We start from the raw sequence: 10494 nt of genomic DNA on the forward strand, positions 1-10494 counted from the left end.
GCGGTGAAAAATTGCGTTCTTTTAATGGAAATAGAATATATATACTCAGAAGAGGTAAAAGGATCTACGTTATAGAGAGATACACTCTTGAGACACGAAGGTGAATAGGAGGGGATATTAAGACCATTTATTTGCGAATGTTACATTTAACAAGGGTAATAGTGAACAAGAAGACCATATTTATTCCACCTGTAGGTTTTAAAAGGATCAATCTTGATGCCTAGTTTTTTGATTAAAGTATAAACCGCTAGGGTTGATATGAAAAACGATATTTTGTTAGTAATATTTTCGTTTGTTTTCCTTTATAGCTAAGCACGAAGCTACACGAGAAGCTATCTGTGTTGTGCCAACCACGGATATCGAAGCCCGGTTTTTAGCATTACAAGTCTTCAGATTTACCGCTGAGCCACTGGGGGTGGTAAGTCTAAAGGCTTATAACACTAAAACCCGGGTTTTGAAACCCGTGGTGGGCACAGAACAGATAGCTCCTTGTGTAGCTTTGTGCTTAACAACAAACCTTTAGACTTACCGCTGTGGCGCTGGGGGTGGGGCTTGTCGGTAACAAATGGTGGAATAATGTTGAACTTTGCATGGCAACGAAGTGGAAAAACTAAGTAACTAGAATAACAAAGATTCTGGACGACTGAATAGTACATAAGTGTATCCTGGCACATACTGTAACAAACAGCCATTCTAAAGACTTTCCGGAACACAGTAGTAGAAACTTAGGATACAAACGAATTAGTAATTATTATGTGGTAAAAATTAGTAATTGATTAATTAATACTATTGGATCGCCACAACCTTACAGTAAGTACTTAGAAGCAGGATAATTTAGTACGAAAGATATTAGAGTCCAGAAAAGAGTTGTTGAAAGTATGACAACGTTAATAAGTCGCAGTTTTAAAATTCGGGGGAAAAAAAAGGATTTTGTTTGTTTGTTTGTAATTAAGCATAAAGTTACACAATGGGCTATCTGTGCTCTGCCCACCACGGGTATCGAAACACGTATTCTAGCGTTGTAAGTCCGTAGACATGCCGCTGTGCCACTAGGGGCAAAAAAAAAAGATCATGAAAATAATTTAAGTAATTAAAATTAAAATAAACAACAATAACATGGAAATGGAACTGAAATTAATGAATAAACGAAGAAAGTATTTTACCGCTGTGCCACTAGGGGGCAAAAAAAAGATCATGAAAATAATTTAGTAATTAAAATTAAAATAAACAACAATAACATGGAAATGGAACTGAAATTAATGAATAAACGAAGAAAGTATTTATATCAGGAAATAAGTCAGCTAAATGAGGAGTTAGTTGGAAACGGTTAGAAAAAAGCACGAAAAATAAAAGAAGGAAGATCAGCAAACACTTCTATTCCGGAAAAAAATTCAGAACGGAAGCCTCATATTTTTAAAACATATTAGTCAGGACTATAACAATAAGGCGCGGCCGTGACAGAGAACTTAAGTTCAACTGCCATGGGAAACGATAAATTGGACGAGTTACGAGTTCCAGATGCGTTAGGCGTCTAGACACTGGTTACGGTTGAGCATTAGTGGCAAACTTACGGTGTGCAGGCTTCTTTCAGTGTAGGAAAAATAATTGGTAAGTCTAGAACTATGGTCTCATAGCTCATCTTGAAAGTGCAGTTGCAGTGATATGGTGTATGCCTATAGTTCTTTCTGGAACAAGAACTGTAACCAAAGATGAGATCGTTCTTCGGGAAGCTTTCGGCCTATGAATCACAGTACGTTGATGATATAGTCTTCCTAAAGGTTTTGTATAAATCTTCGAGACCCGATAAAGATATTCCTTGGCATTCCGGAACGTTTTAAAATCACAGCAGGTAAATTATTTGCTCAAACGTTTCCCTGCAATCAACTAACTAATATATATTGAATCCAGAATTTCAAACTACGTCTGATTTACCTAGCTTTTTTTTAGATGCATGAGAAACTTGAAAGCTGCGGAACCGTGACTGTTATTCCAGGTAACAAAACTGATCAGACTATTTGACTTTGTCATCGCTTTCCAAAATTAAATCTTTTACATATCCGTGTCTTTGCAATGAGATCATACGGTTTCTTTAGGTTTTCATTATATTATTTAAAAGTTTATCTGAAATTATATATGTTGAAGTACTCAACTGATAGCGACTATGAAATATGCTTACTTTTTCTACTCCTGAAAAAGAGTAGTCAGCTATTCGAAATCATTTGAGTTTCTATTTTTTTTTTAATCTGCTTATTCTGTGTTTGTATATATATATATTTATATGTATATATAGTAAATATTATTCACAGTCGCTATGAAGTATTGTTTTGTTTATTATTATTTTCGCGAAAAATTACACAAGAGCTAGCTATGCATAGCCGTTTCTAATTTTGAGCTTCTACATTTGAACGTCATTCTTAGAGCGCATCAACGATCCAAAACCGTAGAGCGCGCTCTTGCGGCAACGGGACGCAAGCCACGAATTCTCGTGTTCACACTAACCACTAACCGCGCCCGTTCTTAGCTCGAGCAAAAACGTACAGTTTCAGACAACGTTTGTGAGAGCTTAACGCCGTACAATAACATTTATGTTAGCTACTACGTGTCACATAAACCGTATTTTTGTCAGTTTTGTCTAGCTATTATCATATATTCACATTTTCATTTCAATATCTTTGAGATTATAAAATATTAGGGAGCCAAAATTATTACCTCTTTACGTTTTTTTTTTCGCATTTCAAAAATGCCTTTGAGCCAAAAACGTGACAGGGAAAAACGTTTCCACGAAAATATGTGATGTTGATGAAAATAAACCACGAAATTATGTATAGCTGAGGGGATATACTATGTATTCAACATAAGACGAGTAATTGATCCTGAGCTCTAATTGAGTTAACATCACTGGTTTGTGCATGTTACATTCACAGCACATATGATCTTACACGATATGTAACAAAATCGTAAAAAAATCAGCTTTCTGTTAACTGATAAACTCCCACGTTCTCATCTTTTTATATACTTTAAGAACGATAAAACAGAAATTCGTGAGTATTTCTTAAGTGTATTTACTTTCAGTGCTTTTATAAACACATTTTTTTCAGATACACAATTGTGTATAAGGATATAATGCAGTAGGACAAGATACGCACGTGTCTTGCACATGTTGTTTTAAGAAAAAGGTCATCTTGGCAGCCTAAAAAAACACTTCGAGTGATAGCAAAGAATAGTCAGTTCTACTAACTTTGTTATTTTTATGTCTACGTATATAAACTATCAATAACAAAGATACACTTGGCTCAGTGCATCAGAGGAAGCTGAAAAACTCTACTTTTTTCCTGTCTTTAGTTTGACAGATATATATTTACAAATCGTGTTTTCTGTCTGTTACCTATAAACTGTTACAGAAATAGAGAAAATAGTAGACTCGACAATGCTGGAAATGAGCCTACATCAATCGTGTAACGTACAAGTACCCCATTACTTCAAGTGTAATATATTCTACTAGTATAAAAACCCGTCAAAAATGACAGGAAACCATTGTACCTCTGAAATGCATCTACTTTTCACTTATTTCATCAGTCTCGAAGTAATTCTTTAATCACCACATTTTTAGCAAAAACTACGCAGAAAAATGAAACGTTATCATGAACAAAAGTGCGTGTGTACTTTGAAAGAGACTCAAATAGCACTCGTGAACCTTTTCACTGTATTCTAGGTTAGGAAGTAGAAAACATTGTGCGGACAATCCGACACAAATTTATAATATATATATGTTAAAATACCAAACGAATATTTATTAATTAACATTTATTCACTTCCAGAAACTTTTTAAACACTGACTCTGTAACGTTAGTAATAGCAGGCCTATTTGTAGTCTAATTTAAGCATTAGGCCTAATACTTAAGCGTAACGTAAGACTTAGCTGAAACACTACTTGGTAAATTTTATTTTGCTTTTGGCTACAACTCAATGTCATAAAACTTCTGAATTAAACTGTTTTGTTGTTATATTACCGAAGTTATCAAAAAATAAAGAATAAAAAACAAACCTTTATAAGAAATCAACATTAATATTGAATAACTAGTTGGAGTACCCGTCCCCTGGACGGAAGTTATGTAGATGCATGATTAATTTGGTGAAGATTCATCAACAGGAGATGAGGTAGTGGTAAAAAACGCAAAAACACCCATAAAAACCACAAAACGCAAAATTAAAAATTTGTGTGTATCTCCCTATTGACCCAATGAACCTCCTTACAAATTTGGTGAACATTCATCTACAGGGAGTGGTTGTAAAGTAAAGTAAAGTAAAGTAGTGGTAAAAAGCGCGAAAACGCCCATAAAGACAGCAAAAAAGCAATATGCAAAGTTGAAAATTTGTATGTTTCTCCCTATGAACCCAGTGAACATTCATACAAAATTTGGTGAAGATCCATCTACATGGGGCGAAGTAGAAGCAAAAAACGTCCACAAAAACTGCAAAATGCAAAACTGAAAATTTGTATGTACCCCCACATGGACCTAATGAGCCTCAATATCAATTTTTGGGAAGATCCATTCACTCCCTGCGACATGGACATACAACAGGCAATACTATTTTATTTATATAGATTCAACATAAACACCATAGTTGGCTTAAGAACAATCAGGTGATAGTTTATTTTGCAATGCGACAATCTATATTGTTGAGCATTAGCAAAGAAGGAGGGTGAAAGCGTTCTCAACAGAGTGACAAAGAGAATAAGTCTTTTATAGTTAGTGATTACAACAAGACATTTACGTATGTGCTATTTCACTATTGTAAATAAAATCTTATATAACTTAGATAACTAACTAGACATCAGGAGACAGAAGAGTAACCAGTTAAATAGAAAGAGAGACTGACAACTAAATGGAAAAATAATAATAGCCTACATAGAAAGAGAATAAGACGTAGAAAGATACATCTACTTACAAATAGACAGAGAAATAGTTTGTTGTCTTGGTTTTAGAATTTCGCGCATAGATGCACAAACGTTATCTGCTCATAGCTGTCCATAAGCTTGAACTGATAGATGAGAGGGAAGGCAGTTAGTCAACAACACCCACCGCCAACTCTTAGGCTACGCTTGTCTGATTGAATAGCGAAATTTGACCATCGACCTTATAATCCATGGACCCTAAGTGTAGAACTCGTTTTTCTGACAATAGCAACTCGAACCATGAATCCCTGGATTCAGAATCCGAGCATACTAAATACTAAGCCACGCATGACGTAGTGAAATACAAGTAAATTAATTAATAGAGTGATAGTTAGAAAAATACTTGAAATAGATAGATGGACGAACAGATGAATTTATGGAAGGTTATTTGTTAGTTAACCAAACTTTCACAATACTCATCCAGTTAAAATTATTAGAAAGGATGTATGGAAGGTTATTTGATAGTTAACCAAACTTTTACAATACTCATCCAGTTAAAATTATTAGAAATACAGTAAAGTGAAGACTCACACCAGTATCACAACTAAATAACGAAACTTACATATTAAAACAACACACTCGAAACATATTTAGACAAGTCCAAATGATTAAATAATAAAATTTGCTTGATATTTTCTGAAAGATGTGCATTTTATGCGTATTAGAATAATATATTAACTTAATATTAATCATCTTTTGTAGTCTTTGGAAGAAATATGGAACTGGAAAGACAGAACATTCCTCTCCTACCCCCCCTGAAAACTTTCAAGAAGATGTGAAGAACAATGGAGTAAGAAGGATATAAGAAGCTAATATGTTTAAAACAACCAACTAAGCTATTATAGCTTTTAAGTAATTATACATAGATTATTATTTAATCGACAGTTGTATTTGGTCCATTCAGATTACATAAAAAAAAGTTGAGAATTATTTATATTAATGCATTCAATTTTCTATCGAACAACTAGAAACTTCTAAATAATGATCAACTTAATAAACAGAGCTAGAAGTTTCCACATTTAATTTGAACAACAAAATAAGTACTGAATGGAAGTCCTCCGGTGGGTCTTATAACTCTAAAATTAGGGGTTCGATTCCCCTCGATGGACACAATACAGCAGACAGCCCAATGTGGCTTTGCCATAACAGAAACAAATATACAAACAAATGAATGGAAACAGTAGCGCACAATGACGGAAGGAAATACCCATGGCTGTACATGCATTAGGCCTACTTACAACACACCACTGGGATAAATAAGTGTACTTGTACGGCTTCATTATATGTACTTCAATCATTGCTACAGCAAAGAAATTGCTCTACAGCAGTGTTGAAAAACGTTTCCCCGAAAGACATCTCGCGTTCAGAGATCGGTAAGAGGCCTACCTCTCCAGGAACCTCTCCCTCTTGTGACCCCCAATGACAAATACGCCTAGGCATATGCCTAATTTGCTATATTTTACTTTGAATTATATAGTTGAACTTCTTTGTAGTCAAAAGTTGTTAACGCTTCTAAATTTCTTCAAAAGGTATCCATCTATTTTAGAGTTTTTTTGGATTTTCAACTAGTTATAACCAAGTGATCATAGCAAATTTATTCATCGACAGTTTCCTTCATTAGTAATGATGTGTTGGGGTTCGGGTTGACCCTTCGGTAGAGCTTTGAATGTTGGAGCTGTCTAGCCGGATTCAAATGTTCGATGCCACAAGATGTTCCTCGCATTTTTAGCTGTGGGTGGGTCATAAGAGTAACAATCACTCCTTTAGTGTGGAAAGTAGGTGGTAAGGAGCTACTGATTGGCTGCTTTTCTTACAGTCGGTAGATCAATATCAGGGACGGCAGCAGGTAGGCTTAACAGCTTTGCCATAAATGAAAAATACAAATATTGTCTCACAAGTATTTCAGTTTTAAAAGTCCTACGATGAATCTCAATATATGGGCTCGCTGTGTTTTTTTTAACCTTTTCTCGTCATCATTTAGTCAAGATGAGATAACGTTTAGCATAGATTCATAAAATCCAATCCATATGGCGAATGCACAGACAAACCCTCTATTAAAAGAACTTTTCAAACAGTCATAAGAACAGATTTACATATTTTTATTGCAATATCACTTGAGTTTACAAGATAAGACTATTTCTTTGATTATCGGTATGAATAGACTAAAAACTTTCAACATGAGATCAGTAATTCTCTGATAATATTAAAAAAGACACACAGATCGCTTGTTAAGGTCTTATAGGTCAGGCAAACTCTTTCTGTAAGACTTAAACATATGAATCAAAATAGTGTACTTGATAAAAACACATCCCTATTTGACTTCTAATATATAATTCGTTTTAATGTGTTTTTCGTTATTTCTTAAACGTATCAAGTTATAAACAACTTATGTTACTTATTTGTGTACCCAAAGAAAATCTTCTTTAATTAACTCTAACACATATTTCTTGCTTCCTATTCAATTGTATTTATAATTGTAAGGTATAACTCATTAAAGCCTCAGAAACACATCTACTGAAGTGATTGAACAATTGAGAATGTCCCCTTTCAAGAGCACTTGGTGCTTACTTAGATAACAGTCGGTGCTCATAAAAGAACACATTACACTGCAAGGGAGCATCTCATTATATTTTTATAAATTGTCTCAAATAAACAACAATTCTTAGCTTTGTGCCTGTCCCTTTCAGAGAGATTGAAACTATAACTATGGGTGTTCCAATATTGATCATATCCATCGTTACTCAAAACCTACGAAGGAAGGGGGAAGATGAGTAGGTGAATCTGTAAAATGAGAGTTAAAACAAATAGGTTCGACGAATTTGTCTTACATTGACAATCATGACATCCTCATTTCTGGATTAACTTATTCAAACTCGTGAAGCTGAAAGGCAAATAAAGCTGTTTCAGCAGCCAAATTATAATTATTAAGGGCTATTGTGTGTTTTAAACTGGTGGAACAAAAGTTCCCGATTTGAAATGTAAATGCCACTATTCTATATTTAGACATATTGGTATCTCTTTCTCGTTTTTTTTTTATTATTTGCATGTAATACCTACTTAAAAGTGTTTTTCACTAACCATTAATGTTTCCCGCTGGGACAGAGGTTAGTCTACGAATTTACAACGCTAAAATCAGGGGTTCGCTTCCCCTCGGTGAACACAGCAGATAGCGTGATGTGGCTTTGCTGTAAGAAAACACACACAGCAAGAATGGACATAGTTTCGACTCTTTACAAAAACTATTGACACTAACCCAGATAAAAAATTGAAAAGTAAAATGGTACTTGAGGAGTCCCAACTCAAAAACTTTCTTTAAACGAAAGTAACGTTTTTAGAGAATCAAGTATAAAACCTCACTATATAAATAATAACTGCAGAATCTAAGAGTTGCGTGAAGAACGTTAATAAAAGCTGTTACGTCTACAAAGAAGAGTTGATTAAAAATCCATCAAGAGCTTCATTAAAGCTAAAGTAGAATCGAGTGTTTGGTTAGATCAGTAACTTCAGGATATAGCCCAAAACTAACCTTTTCTTTGAAATTAAATCTGTTACATTAAAATAGCCATATAAAAATAAAGAAATGCAAAGATTGAAAACTTGTTTTAATAAAAAGAAATGATAGAAGAAAAGACTTAGCATTTCTACAACTGCAAAAAAGAAAGTAGAATTGATTTACTTGTGTTAGTGATAGGTTATCGTCAAGCAACAAAAAATCTGTTGATTTGGTTGGTTGTTTGTTTGTTAAGCACAAAACTACTCAATGGGCTATCCGTGCTTTGCCTCACACCGGTATTGAAACCTCATTTCTAGCGTTGTAAACACGCAGACATACCTCGAGCTACTGGGGGGGGGGATCTTTTTACAAAAGCATGAAAACGAAACATTATTAATAGAAATATAATGTTAATGGTTTTGTTACCTGGAGACATGGCTTGTGTCAAGTTAATTGAACTTTTTTACCGATATTTTGTAAAAGCAACTTTAAAGAAAGAAATAGTATTTATACATTAAGAACCAAGCAACTTTCAAAACCACTTCTCGGTCCTCGTGCTGTCTAACAGAAGATGTCTGTAAATAAATCCAGAGTCAAAGACAAACACTGTGGGCAGGAAATAATCGATCATGAAAGAGAGGTTCTCCTTCAAACACAGTATTAACTAACGCACAAACAAGCTTTTGTGTTATACATATATAAGTGAGGTTGACTTAAAGAGCTTACTTCCTTAAAGTCCATTTATAACCAGACTCTTTGAATGATAAACTAACATGTTAATGATACAGCTTGCACAAAGCAGTTAAAAGGTAATTTGTTATATTATGGCTTTGACAAGGTAAACTAACAATTATAAAATAAAGTTAATAATTCCCTCAATACAATAATATGCAAGTCAAGCATATCAGACGCCGAATGAAATGCTTTTTCTGCTTACAGCAAGGCATAAAACAACTGTGGTATACCAAAAACATGTCCAACTGGCCAATAATATGCTGAATAATATAAATAATATTATTATTATGGAATAGTCGCCCTTCACCTTGCAACCAGATAAAAGACGTAAACCTCTGGAGAGAGAGAGAGAGAATCTAGAAGCAGATTCAACCATATTTTCACACGAGCATTTGACGCACGTGATGGTGTTGGCAGTATGTTGTGGGCAAAAATAAGCATTTTTGAACGTATCAACCTCGACATCCTGCAGAATGATACCATCAATGCCATTCGTTATAGGAATTACATTCTATAATACTTTGTGCTTTCATATGATTTCAGTTAAATATGTGATAACGCTAATTCCCATACAGCTAAACTGGTCAACACATTACTTGAAGAAGAGGGAACTGATAAAATGTATGGTCAATAGATATAGTGCGCTTACATGAGGTGCTCTTGGGATGTACTCACATTTCGCCAAGCGATTCCAGACATAAAAGATGCCCTAAAAACAACTTTTTCGGAGAAGCGGTTGAGAATATTTCAGAATCCTATTAACACTCTTTATTTTCGATATTCAACATCAGTGTCAGACTATCCTTGCTCTTCATAGTAACCATTCTTGCTATCGAAGTGAAACGTCATGAACTACAAATATTTAAATGATTGTTGATTTGTTAAATTTCACACAAAGCTGCTGGAGGGCTAGCTGTGCTAGCCATCCATAATTTTAAAGTAAAAGACTAGATGGAAGGCAGCTAGTCAATATTATGCAACACCAATTACACAGGCTTGTGCGATGGTTTTATTGTCTTGATATCTTTACATTTTCTACAGTAATTCCTGCACGCTGAATCCGAAAACGATATACATTTTTCTCCATCACGTACAGATTTTTCATAAAACGTCATAAAGCAATACATAAAAGAAATACCACAACACATAGTGTTGAGACTAAAAGACGTAGATTTCACAAAAGATAATCAGAATGAATGAGGATGCATATTCGTTTGACATCAATATTCTTCCCTTTTCTTCTGTTTGTTTGTATTTTTGTTTACAACATAATAATAAAAAATGTTCATTGTGGTAAACGAAATAATAA

At 34.3% G+C, this 10494-nt stretch overlaps 1 long non-coding RNA gene across 1 annotated transcript in view; it reads left to right on the forward strand.

Moving 5' to 3' along the window:
• Nucleotides 1–1617: 1617 nt before the first annotated feature.
• The window catches only part of LOC111085087, a 20964-nt gene continuing 12087 nt past the window's right edge, over nucleotides 1618–10494 (forward strand). Inside the window, exons 1-2 of the long non-coding RNA XR_002609947.1 lie at nucleotides 1618–1849; nucleotides 5660–5747. This is a non-coding gene — a long non-coding RNA (uncharacterized LOC111085087). The remainder of the gene's footprint in view (nucleotides 1850–5659; nucleotides 5748–10494) is intronic.

This window comes from Limulus polyphemus, unplaced genomic scaffold (genome assembly GCF_000517525.1).
Source record: "Limulus polyphemus unplaced genomic scaffold, Limulus_polyphemus-2.1.2 Scaffold232, whole genome shotgun sequence".
NCBI lineage: Eukaryota > Metazoa > Arthropoda > Merostomata > Xiphosura > Limulidae > Limulus > Limulus polyphemus.